The following is an 11,382-nucleotide window of genomic DNA, read 5'->3' on the forward strand; positions in this document are numbered from 1 at the left end:
TCATCAGCTTGACGGATATTTTACGCATATAATCATCCTGCAAAACAAAAAAAAATATATATAAATACATAATAGATAACTGAAAATAATATTGGAAACTGTAGCTTGTGAAACATATAACAGTGTCTAAGTATATCTTTCACATAACTTTACACTTAAGACTAAATCCCTGGCAATATATATTCCATTAAAAGCATAATTTTCAGAAAATATTAGCGTAAAAAAAAAAAAAAAAAAAAAAAAAAGCAAACCTGGCTTGTTGCAATATTGTAAATCTTTTCCTCAAACTGCAGAGCTAATTTCTTAACATCCTGTAGATGCTTTTCGGAAAATGGCCCGCGTTTCATCAAGGTATCCATTCTATATAATAAAAAAACACATATACTATTATAATAACATAATACTAAATGACATAATCCACAGAACCCATAGATCAACAACAAATTTCACAACTCTTGGTATATTAGCTCCATAATACGTGAAACTAACTAAATTCATATACGAAGATAAATATTCACCAAATATAAATCCATACTATTAATATTATTATACAATATAACATTCACATGATTGTTCATAATCAAACCTTTGTTATTTTTATTTCCCTTGTTTTATTTATTTATTTTATTTGCAATCACATGTTATAAAGGAATACTCAAAAATACAATATGTCAATATGTACGATATAGCTTGAACACAACTGCAAAAACAAGGTAAAAAAAATCACTTTGATACATGCAATCTCAAATACCTAAACCATAAAGATAATATGAAGTAAATAAGATAATTCGTGTGTACATAAAAATACATACATTTTGTTAATAAGTTTTTGCCGCGAATCAGGTAACAATTTAGTCCTCCAATTACTCGTATCCATCGTCGATTTCATAAATCAATTTCTAAACCTGGAATGTAAAAATTGTGAAGTATCTCTTAACCTGCAATATAAAAATTATGAAACTAACATATATAAGTACAAAATATACATACAGATGATGATAATAATACGAGTAATTAATTATTAAATATAACAATAATAATATAACAAGATCGCGATATTAAAAATAAATCAAACAAACATAATTGCGAAACCGTAAAAACGTAAAGCAGTGCGAGTTTCTTTTGTATGATCGTAATCGGAAAAGTGTAGGGAGGGAGTACTTACTTGATTCAAACCGATCGGATTTTAATGGCGATGATCATTGATTGATTTTGTTAATTAGATGAAGGTTCTTGGTCTTTTCATGCAAGAAGAGAGCGTATGTGTAAACAAGGATTTTGTTGAGATATATATTGACCTCGAAAGTCTTATTTTTTTGATATAGACTTTTATTTTATTTTATTTCAATCTTACTTATATAACCCCCTGTATAATACATACGGATAACCAGGGAAAAAATATGACCAAGCCTAACATCATTTGTAACAAGATAGACAACCCCGCTTATGGCTTAGAAATTTAAACTATATTTAGTTAAATCAAATAAAAAATTATCAATTAAAGTTAAAATACCTTATTTTTAATAGTTAAATACAATGTAAGTAAATAAATAGATAAATTAGAGTATTATTTTTTTATGCGTGGTAAAAATTTAACGTATATGTGGGCCCATCATTGTTGATGGAGAGTCAGAATGAATATAAAATAATTCGAAAAAACCCGTTCAGAAGTGCATATTTCTTTGTGTAACATGTGAATATTTCATATAATTAACAATTTAACATGTAATTTGTGATGATGAACATATGTTTGTTAATAATATAAGCATTAATTAAAATTTGGATGTAATTTGCTGCATTTAAATGCATATAATATATAATCAGCCAACGATTTTTTATTATGATTTTTTTCTCTTTTCTTTTTTATTTTGTTTTTTTCCTAGTAAAAATCACAATCGAAATATATTTTTTTAATTTCTAATTTTATTAGAAGGCTAGCAATGAGCTAAAGGATTACAAAGTCATAAATTCCAACTATGGTCAACTTTGCCTCTAGCTTTAATCCAATAAATAACAAAAAGCCTAATGTTATCAAAACAAATCACTTACTTTAATTAAAGATGAAGCATGTAACATATCATTCCGTAACCTACAAAACCACCATAAAGTCGTTGCCACGATATAGAGACAAAATATTAACATGTAAAATGCGGCACTTTATACTGCGGTTAGGCAGTCCTCCCATGCTCCATATTTGGAAGTGAACGGACAACCACTGCTTTGTTTCGCATGGTCCAAAATAACTTCGCGAGAATATACGTCCCAAGTCCTTACCATGTCCTCGAGTGACATCGGGTCTGAAAGACTTCTCAAACAACTACTGAACCGCAATTTGGCTTTCGTGGAGAGATTTACATGTTCTTTGCTGCGCAATGGAAATAAATTCAGTCAAATATCTATCTATAGTTCTATAATCTAATCTAAATTTAATCTAGCTAAAGTGAAGCGTATTCAATTACACCATTAGATTATTTTAAATCATAATCTCGTCATTAATTTGAGTGATGATCTCTTTTATTTTTAAACCATTGATTTGAATATCAACCACCGATTACAATTCAAACCAAAACATTATTGTCTCCTAATTAGAGAGACATTCCTCCTAATTAGAGAGACATTCCTCCTAATTCAAACCAAATCTTAGAACATGAGATTTCAAATCCCTCATATATACAAAGGATTTTAAAATCCTTCATATATAGGATTTCATGAGATTTGAAATGCAAATCCTTCAACCAAATCCTCCAACCAAACATGAGATTTCATGGGATTTGAAATGCAAATCCTTTCAAATCCAACGAAATCCCACAAACCAAACGGCCCCTTATTGTATTATAATTAATAATAATTACTATTATTATTAATTATTGGTATTAACCCACGATTTTGCACGTTATAAACTACTAGTACTTTCAAAATAGGAGCTACTAATGATCTATTGTATAGCTCTTAATCATAAGTAAAATTGTTGTTTCTTTATCACTAAATTTTAATTCAGTAAGTAAAATTAATGTTTCTTTGTCAATTAATCTGAAAATTATTCTGTTTTAAGGAGATATAGAATCAAGCACTCTCCACAAACAAAGCCAAATGGAAACAGGTGCAAGTAAAAGTAAAAAATTTATCACCTGAGTTCAAAAGGAATCTTATCTAACATAATCGGGGAGCAATTTGGATAATTTGAAGGAACAAGTAACTGCAATGGTTGTATGAGTGGCTGCACATCAGTTAAAATAAAACGTTAATTTCCACACACTCTTAACATAAATAATGAAATGGCAATTTCAACATCTCTTAACAGGGGCCGAAAGGTTTGAAAGTCAGTCAAAGTGTAGTGTTAAAGTGTTCATTAATACAACGTCCTAAACCATTTTATTCAAAAAATAGATTATTCAGAATATATGATTTGTTTGATCGCACGACGTCATATAAAATTTAAAGTTTCGGAGGAAAATTGGTTTAATTCAACCCAACCCATTTCGACCTGTACCAAAAGTAACCTTTTTCGACCCGTTACTAACCTGCCACTTTGCTCTCAAATCCGGCTATGTATCTTTCGAGTCCTTAGTTTTTTAGATGTTGGTGTTTGAGTTGCAACCTTTGCATCTCAAGCCATTTTGTTTCATATAAATTGTCGGGTTGGTCTTGTTGTCGTGTATCTTTTCGTGTTAGAGCTTTCAATTGCTCATGTACCTTTGTTTCGTTTTTTAATAAAAATCTTGCTGTTAAAAAAAAATGATGTCGGATGTACAATAACATACCATTTGTGCTGAAGAATAGTTTGACTTGCGATTTTGACCAAGATATACAGGGTTAAATGTGCACTTAACAAAAGTTCCTTTACCAACTTCTGAAGATACAGCTGGATCAACATCTTCATGACTAAATTCTACCACCGTATCTACGAGTCTTTGATTTATCTTTCTTATTTCTTCCACAAGCGGATTTATCTTCTGCAACAGTTTAACAAAGCATATACAGATTAAAAGTGGCAATATCGACCCATTCACATACAACCGGGATAATTAGGGATTATGTACTAAACACAGATGTGATCTACAGAAGATATAATACCTCAAGCCGGCTCCTTTTGGTGGTAGAGGTTGCAATGGACACAACCTCGGTGGGCCCCAAACAATCGATATTGTTGACGCTATCATTTACACTGCTAGCGGATGATACAACATCAAAACATTTAACTTTTCTTGCTTCAGTAGTTACATCTTGAGTGTTGAGAGGTCTTTTAAGACGAATGTGTGTTGTGGAAACCAAGTCTTCACCTTCTTCTCTTGATCCGTTACCAGGTGCAGATTCTGCAATGCTATCGATTGTAGTAACAACTGAACCAATGTCGCTAGCCAAAGCATTAAAGGATTTTTGTGATGCTGACTTCACCTATGAACCAAAGATATGACATAATTATTTGATTTCTGATGAGAAACCTAATTAAAAAAGGGAAAAAATATATATATTATTCTTTTTATGTTGTACACTTATACATACTGGTACATGTATAATCTGGTTGAAAAACATACGATATCTATACTTATTTCAAAAAGTTGGTAAATTTAGATTGTTTTAATTCATATTCATAATTCATAATTCATAATTCATAGTTCATAATAGTATAATGATAAAATAAATTTTTTTTTTTGAAAGGCAAGCTTGCATCAGCGTATCATTTATTTCAACGACACTCATCATTTGCACACACACACGCGCTTTCGGGCAGGAAACCCGAACCACACTATGAGGATCCGACCCTTAAACCATCCCGAGGGGCAGGCGGGCCGGACCTTAGTCCCGGAGCGGGTCGGTAAAACCTTCCCTTTGGGCCACCTTCAAGGAATATATTTCAATTCCTAGAGCGGGTGACGAGGTTCGAACCCGAGATCTCTAGCCCTGCGAGTACACAAGTGTAACCACGGTACCGCTGGACCGAAGATCCGTTGGTATAATGATAAAATAATAACTTAGTTTTTCATACTAAATCTCCAACCAACCCCTCCCTTGTTAATCGAACAAAAATATACATTTTGACCTGTTTCCCAACCTTGTACTTCTACTTATAGACTAGGAGGTTAAAAAAATGATATACTGACCACTCTGACCAAACGCTCCATGCGATCTTCGATAGTACTCGGCTTTCCGGAATCTTCTACCGACACATCATTACCACAAACATTGATTTTCTCTGACACTATAGGTATATGAGCCGTAGATGGTGTTGATGGTGATGACGCAATAAACGCCGAGTTTACAGATTGCATCGGTGTGCTGGATTTAGTAAAAGAATTCAGTAGATTTTGCTGGTCTATTTGTGGAGATGAAAACGTGGGTCCCACCTTAAACTGCTGCTGCAAAGATTCCGACTTTATTTCAATCATCTGTCTGATATTCAAATCATTACCATTATTTGTATTTATCTGATTCCCATTTTGTTGCAGCTGCTTCGTTTGTGGATTATCCCGATTTTGAAGTTGCTTCAATTGCTGACAAAAGAGTATGTTGGAATTTGGCCCCACGTTATTATGCTGTAACACAGCCACTTTATTATGTTGTAGCTTAATTGATTGCATCTGTGAGTTCATCTGATTCTCATGTGGCTGCACTTGTGTATGTTGTGATTGGTGCAGAGAATCAATATGTGGTGCAGTTAATGGTTGCTGCATTATGATACCGGGCTCGCGATTATACGCCATCATGAATTTAATAATATGTCTCTCAACCTGAATAAGTGTTTCTTTATGGTTGGGAGGTATGTCGGCTTTAGGAACTTGTAGGCATGACATGCAATATTCCAACATTGGTTTAATCTTTTTCAGTTTCTCAAACTGCTCACTTTTTTGTTGACGAGTAAGAGAATCAAGCTGAACATTAAAATTCATCCATCAAATTATAACAGAGACGATCCATTAACGTTAAGTTACGTTTTCTCTTTCATGGTTGTCTGAATTTTACCAAAAGAACTAACAGAAGAAACTAAATTTGTAATTAAACTTACCTAATTCAATTCAGCTACACGTTTCTGGTACACGTCCTTCAACTCTAGCATATACTTATCTTTCAAAACTTTCATCTGAAGTACAAGAAACAACCATCAATCATACTATTCACATGTCTTTTAAAAATTCCAGTAGCAGGAAACATTATTTGTGTTTCATTGTATGCTAACATTTAGGTTTGGAAAGGATGTAAAAATACTTTAAGCGGAATAACATTTGATACATGAATAGTGTAGACTTACTACGACAAGTGTCAACGCAATAAACAAAACCCATTCGCAAATAAAATTTAAGACAAAAGAAATAACAAAACCTTAGTCAGTTGTAAATAATACTGAGTAATTCTTAGTCAGTTGTATAAAACATTTGTATTCAATCAACTTGCTATCAAATAGAAAATAGATCAATAAGTTTTACATGTACACTACCTTTTGAAACACCACCTCTTGCCAATCTCCACAATTTGGATTTCCTATCTGAGCTGTTGCTTCTGATGATGCTACAATATATAATTATAATTATATAATATATAATGAAAAGAAAAACGTCTAAAAGCTATGAAACTATCATTAAAATTATGAGCATTTTGTGCAAATATGTAATTGCATGTCTATATGTGTGTATTACTTACTTGATGAAGGCTCTGTTTTAACTCTCTGTGGTTGCATTAGCTGTTTCTGCTGATAGATTACATTTTGCTGCTGTAAAGAACCCGATGTTGGAGGCCTTTGTTGCACGTCGCCTCGTGACAGATTCACGTGCGGTTTAATATCTAACTGGTTCTGTAACTGACCTGATTGTGCTTGTAACTGGGGCATTAAGAGTTGCTGTAAATCCACTTGTGGCTTTTGACCTTGAGTTGACTGAAGCAAATGTTTCTGACTACTTTGAGGGCCCAATTGTTGCTGATGAATACCAGATAATTTAGTATGTTGACCACCCGAAAGATTATTCCGCGGGCCGATCATCCTTGTATGTGGTAGCTGCGGTCTTTGTTGTTTTAGGAACGATTGGCAACTCATGGATTGCTGGTTTTGCAACATTGTGGGATTCATAATTGATTGTGGAGACGATTGAATATGACTTGGCTGCGACAACTTATGCTGTTGAATGTGTGATTGCTTTGCCATTTGATGCAACTGCTGTTGATAACGACACTGCTGTGAGTTTTGAGGTATCCGTATCCCTTGTCCGATATTATTTCCTACAAAAAGTTTGTTGAACCCCGGGAATGTTTTTAATATTCTGCAAACTTGAGTTTTGGCTGGAAATATTTGACATTGTTGACTGCGATATGCAACCGCCATGTGGCAATGCAGACGAAGCAATAACGTTGTCAAAATTACAATATTCTTTATCAGATTCATATCTAAAGTACCTTGATCAGATGGGTTTACAGGATTCCCAGTATTGTTCGACTGTGGAGAATTGGTCATAGGATTCGATGATCTAAAAGTCATCAGCTTGACGGATATTTCACTCATATAATCAGCCTGCAAAACCAAAATTAAAAATAATATAGATAACTGAAAAATAATATTGCAAACTGTAGCTTCTGAAGGATACAACAGCGTCTAAATATATCTTTCTCATGACTTTACATTTAAGACTAAACCCCTAGCAATATATTTATTCCATTAAATGCATAATTTTCAGAAAATATTAGCGTAGAAAAAAAAAAGTAAACAAACCTGGCTTGTTGCAGTATTGTAAATCTTTTCCTCGAACCTCAGAGCTATTTTCTTAAAATCCGGTAGCTTTTCGGATCCAAAAAATCGACAGCTTTTCATCAAGGTATCCATTCTATATAATAAAAAAAACACATATACTATTATAATAACATAATACTAAATGACATAATCCACCTGAACCCATAGATCAACAACAAATTTCACAACTCTTAGTATATTGGCTCCATAATACGTGAAACTAACAAAATTCATATACGAAGAGAAATGTTCACCAACTATACTTTCATAGTATTTATATAAAGAATGAAACATCAACTTATTCAAACCAAACAAATTTATACTCCGTATTATACAATATAACACTTCACATGTTTTATAATCAAAACTTTGTGTAGACGCTGAGAGAGGATCTTAGAATCAACCTAACACGATCTAGAGGCGGAATAACACTAGAAAGAGCTTAAACGAATATCTATGGGTTTTCGGGTTCGTACAAGTCAAACCAAGATTAGATCTTGATAAACACGAAGCCTAGACTGACATTCTGTGGTATTTGGACATGAAGATTGAGAGAGACTCGACCTAGAACTGTTTTCGTGTGTTTGTAATGTGCAGAGTTGTTAACCAAATTAATGAAGATTAATTAGGCTTAAATACCTCAGTTCCTTTGTCGGTCGACAGTGGATGACAGTCGGTCGACTGACCATGTCAGTCGGCCGACTGTCGAGTAATATTACGAATTATATTTAAACGTTTACAAATATAAAATAACACATCGACAATCAATGTTTAACAATATTACAGGTTACAACATGATCGAATAAAACGTTAAAGTTCACGGAACTAGGGATTACAAAATATGCACTAACACTTTGTTATTTCCATTATTTTATCTATTTTATTATTTACATTCGTACTCCGGAAAATCACCTATTGGTTCATCTTCAATAATTACTTCATCAAAATCGTTGTCGTTTTCATTACTTACGACAATTTCCTCAAAATCATCACTAGAATCGTAACGATTCTCAAAAAATGAGCTAGCAGTTGCGTCAGCTGAAGTACTTGCTTGTTGCTCTTGACGCACTAGCTCGGCCTGCTCCTCAGCGCTTAGATCCGGCGGGATCTCCCCTTCTTCTAAATCATCAAATACAACTGAGTGATTCAGACGATCCTGCTTTGCCAAAAAATCACGTAAAGAATAATCAATATTTAGAGGAATTACTGACAGTGGGTTCTCGCTTGTGCCTTTAGCAATATCCAAACCTAGCTCATCCTCGCCTTGATCGTTAAAATTACCAAAGTCTATATCCTCCTCGAGATCAACAGCCTCAATATCGAAATTATTTTCCCACTCAAGCACCTTCGACAGTGCCTTGTTCGCTGTAGTCTCAGCCTTTACAATCAGCAAATTCTGAGCATCAAACTTAGTTTGTAACTTCTTCAATTCAACCTGTTGATCTTCAACCTGCTTGGTCAGTTTGGCAATCTCAGCATCCTTTCTTCTCTCTCGTTCATCAACTTTTTCTTTAAACTTTTCAAATTCAGAAGCCATATTGACAACCTTCTCACTTAATATAGAAACCGCAGCATCTTGTGTAATAGCAGTCGTGGATGCAGTAGCATGAACTCCTGTATCAGTTTCAGCACGTGTTTCTTGAGTAGCAGCAGCTGAAGGTTGTCGTTGTGGTTGTGATTGATGTGATTGTCGCTGTTCAGTAGCTGAGGACGACTCAGTCCTTTTTGCCTTCTTAATGAATCTTATGCGCCTCTGCTTCGGCTTTGTCGTAACCGAAGGACCCTCAGATTGTTTTCGCTTTCTCAGCTCGAATTGATCAGGGTCAAAGTCATCTCCTTCATCGTCTTCATCAACCAGTATCTGTTCAATTGTAACAACTGGCGGTGGCTGATTAACCTCTTGATCGTCTTCACCAACTGCGACGATATCATCTTCATTACCAGACGTACTGTTCTCATGACGACAGGCAGCACCTGGTGGACATACATAGTTTTCATTTGCGAGGTGGCCAACCAATCTCTTGAATGGTTCATCCGGACCTCTCTTTTTCCTGACTCGATTGAAAGTCAAATCGTTCAGATGATTCAGCTTAATCTCATCCTCCCAAACCTTATTCAATCCTTGCACTTGCTTTTCAATCATCACCTGCAAGAACCTAGGAAACATTAAGTGGCTCTTCTTTTTCACGTTCACCAACATGCTTCTGAAAATTACTTCGGAGAAATTGAAGTCCGCATGAAGAACTAGTGCTGCAAATATTGAGCTATAAGTCTCATTCAGCTCATCAACCGCCTACCATTGGACTCATGCATCTTAACAACACCAAAGTTAGGTATTTGTATTGATGACAGAATCGAGTTCTCTTAACAGCACCTTTCATTGGATCACCAGAGTATCCACATCTTACTAGACACCTTCGGACCTTAGTTCTATTCAGTGTGACTGGCATAGAATCTTTATCTGGAAAACCTAAGTCTTCAAGAACTGTCTGTGCCGAGATCTTTACAATTGTACCACCAACGCTGCTTCGTATCACCTTTCTTCCTTGTTCAGTGACAATAGAAGCATTGTTCCAGAATTATCGTTGGTGTGAGTAGTATGCCTTGCATTCTAGAGTTATTGCAGTATGAATCCTGGACCTTTTCAAGAATTTGATAATATCAACGAAGCCTTCCTTTGCTTCAGGTCCTTCCTCGTTTAGACATGCCTCTAGATTGGCATTTTCGCTTGCCGTCAGGCCTGGAAGATTCTTGGACAGAATCACCTCTTCCTCATGTACGTCTTCGTTCACTGGACTACCTAGTTGAGCCATTTATTCTGCTATACAAACATATATACAATAATCGAAAAGCGTTAAATCGAAAACCATAAAAAGAATACAGGAAACAACAGTCGGTCGACATACTATGTAATTCGGTCGATTTTCAAGGACAGTCGACCGACATTTATACAAATCGATCGACTTATAAAGTCGCCCGTCATAGGGTAAATCGGTCGACTTAGGAAGTCAATCGGTCGATTTATCTAACGAAGCAAAAACGCAGATCCAAACTCAAATCCACCGATTTTATGGTGTTTTGTTTCAATCAAAGACTAATAAAGATCCAGAGAAAGCCGATATACATGATCTAGTATTCAACTAACTCTAACAGATCCTAATTCTCACCAATTTAATCGAAAATGAAAAATAAACAAGAAAACTTCAATAACTTTCGATTGAAAAAGAATTACCTTGATTGGTTAACGGCGCTGGAATCACAATTCAAAGATGTATACGAAAAACACGATCAAAAGCTCTTCCTTGCAAAGTTCGAATTTTTTGGTAAATCAACACAATCGTATGAAATAAAGAAAATCGGCCGTCTGAGGCCTTTTTATACCCAGCTCGACAATCGGTCGACTTTGGTGTTATGTCGGTCGACATATGTGACAATCGCTTGACATACTTGATAAACGGTCGACATTATAACAAACGAGTAAGTCGGTCGACTTTTTTCAACATCGACCGACTTATGTTATAAATCGGTCGACTGTCTCCTCCCTTTATAAAATAGTTTTGCGTTTTAGAAACCCCAATAATTCCTTCTATTCACTTCCACTGGCTGATTTTACACGCAAAATATTTTCATTTTGAAGACTTTAACAGGTTTATGATTTGAGATGTGTA

At 34.8% G+C, this 11,382-nt stretch overlaps 1 pseudogene; it reads right to left on the minus strand.

The window, feature by feature from the left end:
* Positions 1–2,028: 2,028 nt before the first annotated feature.
* On the minus strand, positions 2,029–7,807 carry LOC139877353 (mediator of RNA polymerase II transcription subunit 15a-like; annotated as a pseudogene).
* Positions 7,808–11,382: the final 3,575 nt, after the last annotated feature.

This window comes from Rutidosis leptorrhynchoides, chromosome 1 (assembly GCF_046630445.1).
Source record: "Rutidosis leptorrhynchoides isolate AG116_Rl617_1_P2 chromosome 1, CSIRO_AGI_Rlap_v1, whole genome shotgun sequence".
Lineage (NCBI taxonomy): Eukaryota > Viridiplantae > Streptophyta > Magnoliopsida > Asterales > Asteraceae > Rutidosis > Rutidosis leptorrhynchoides.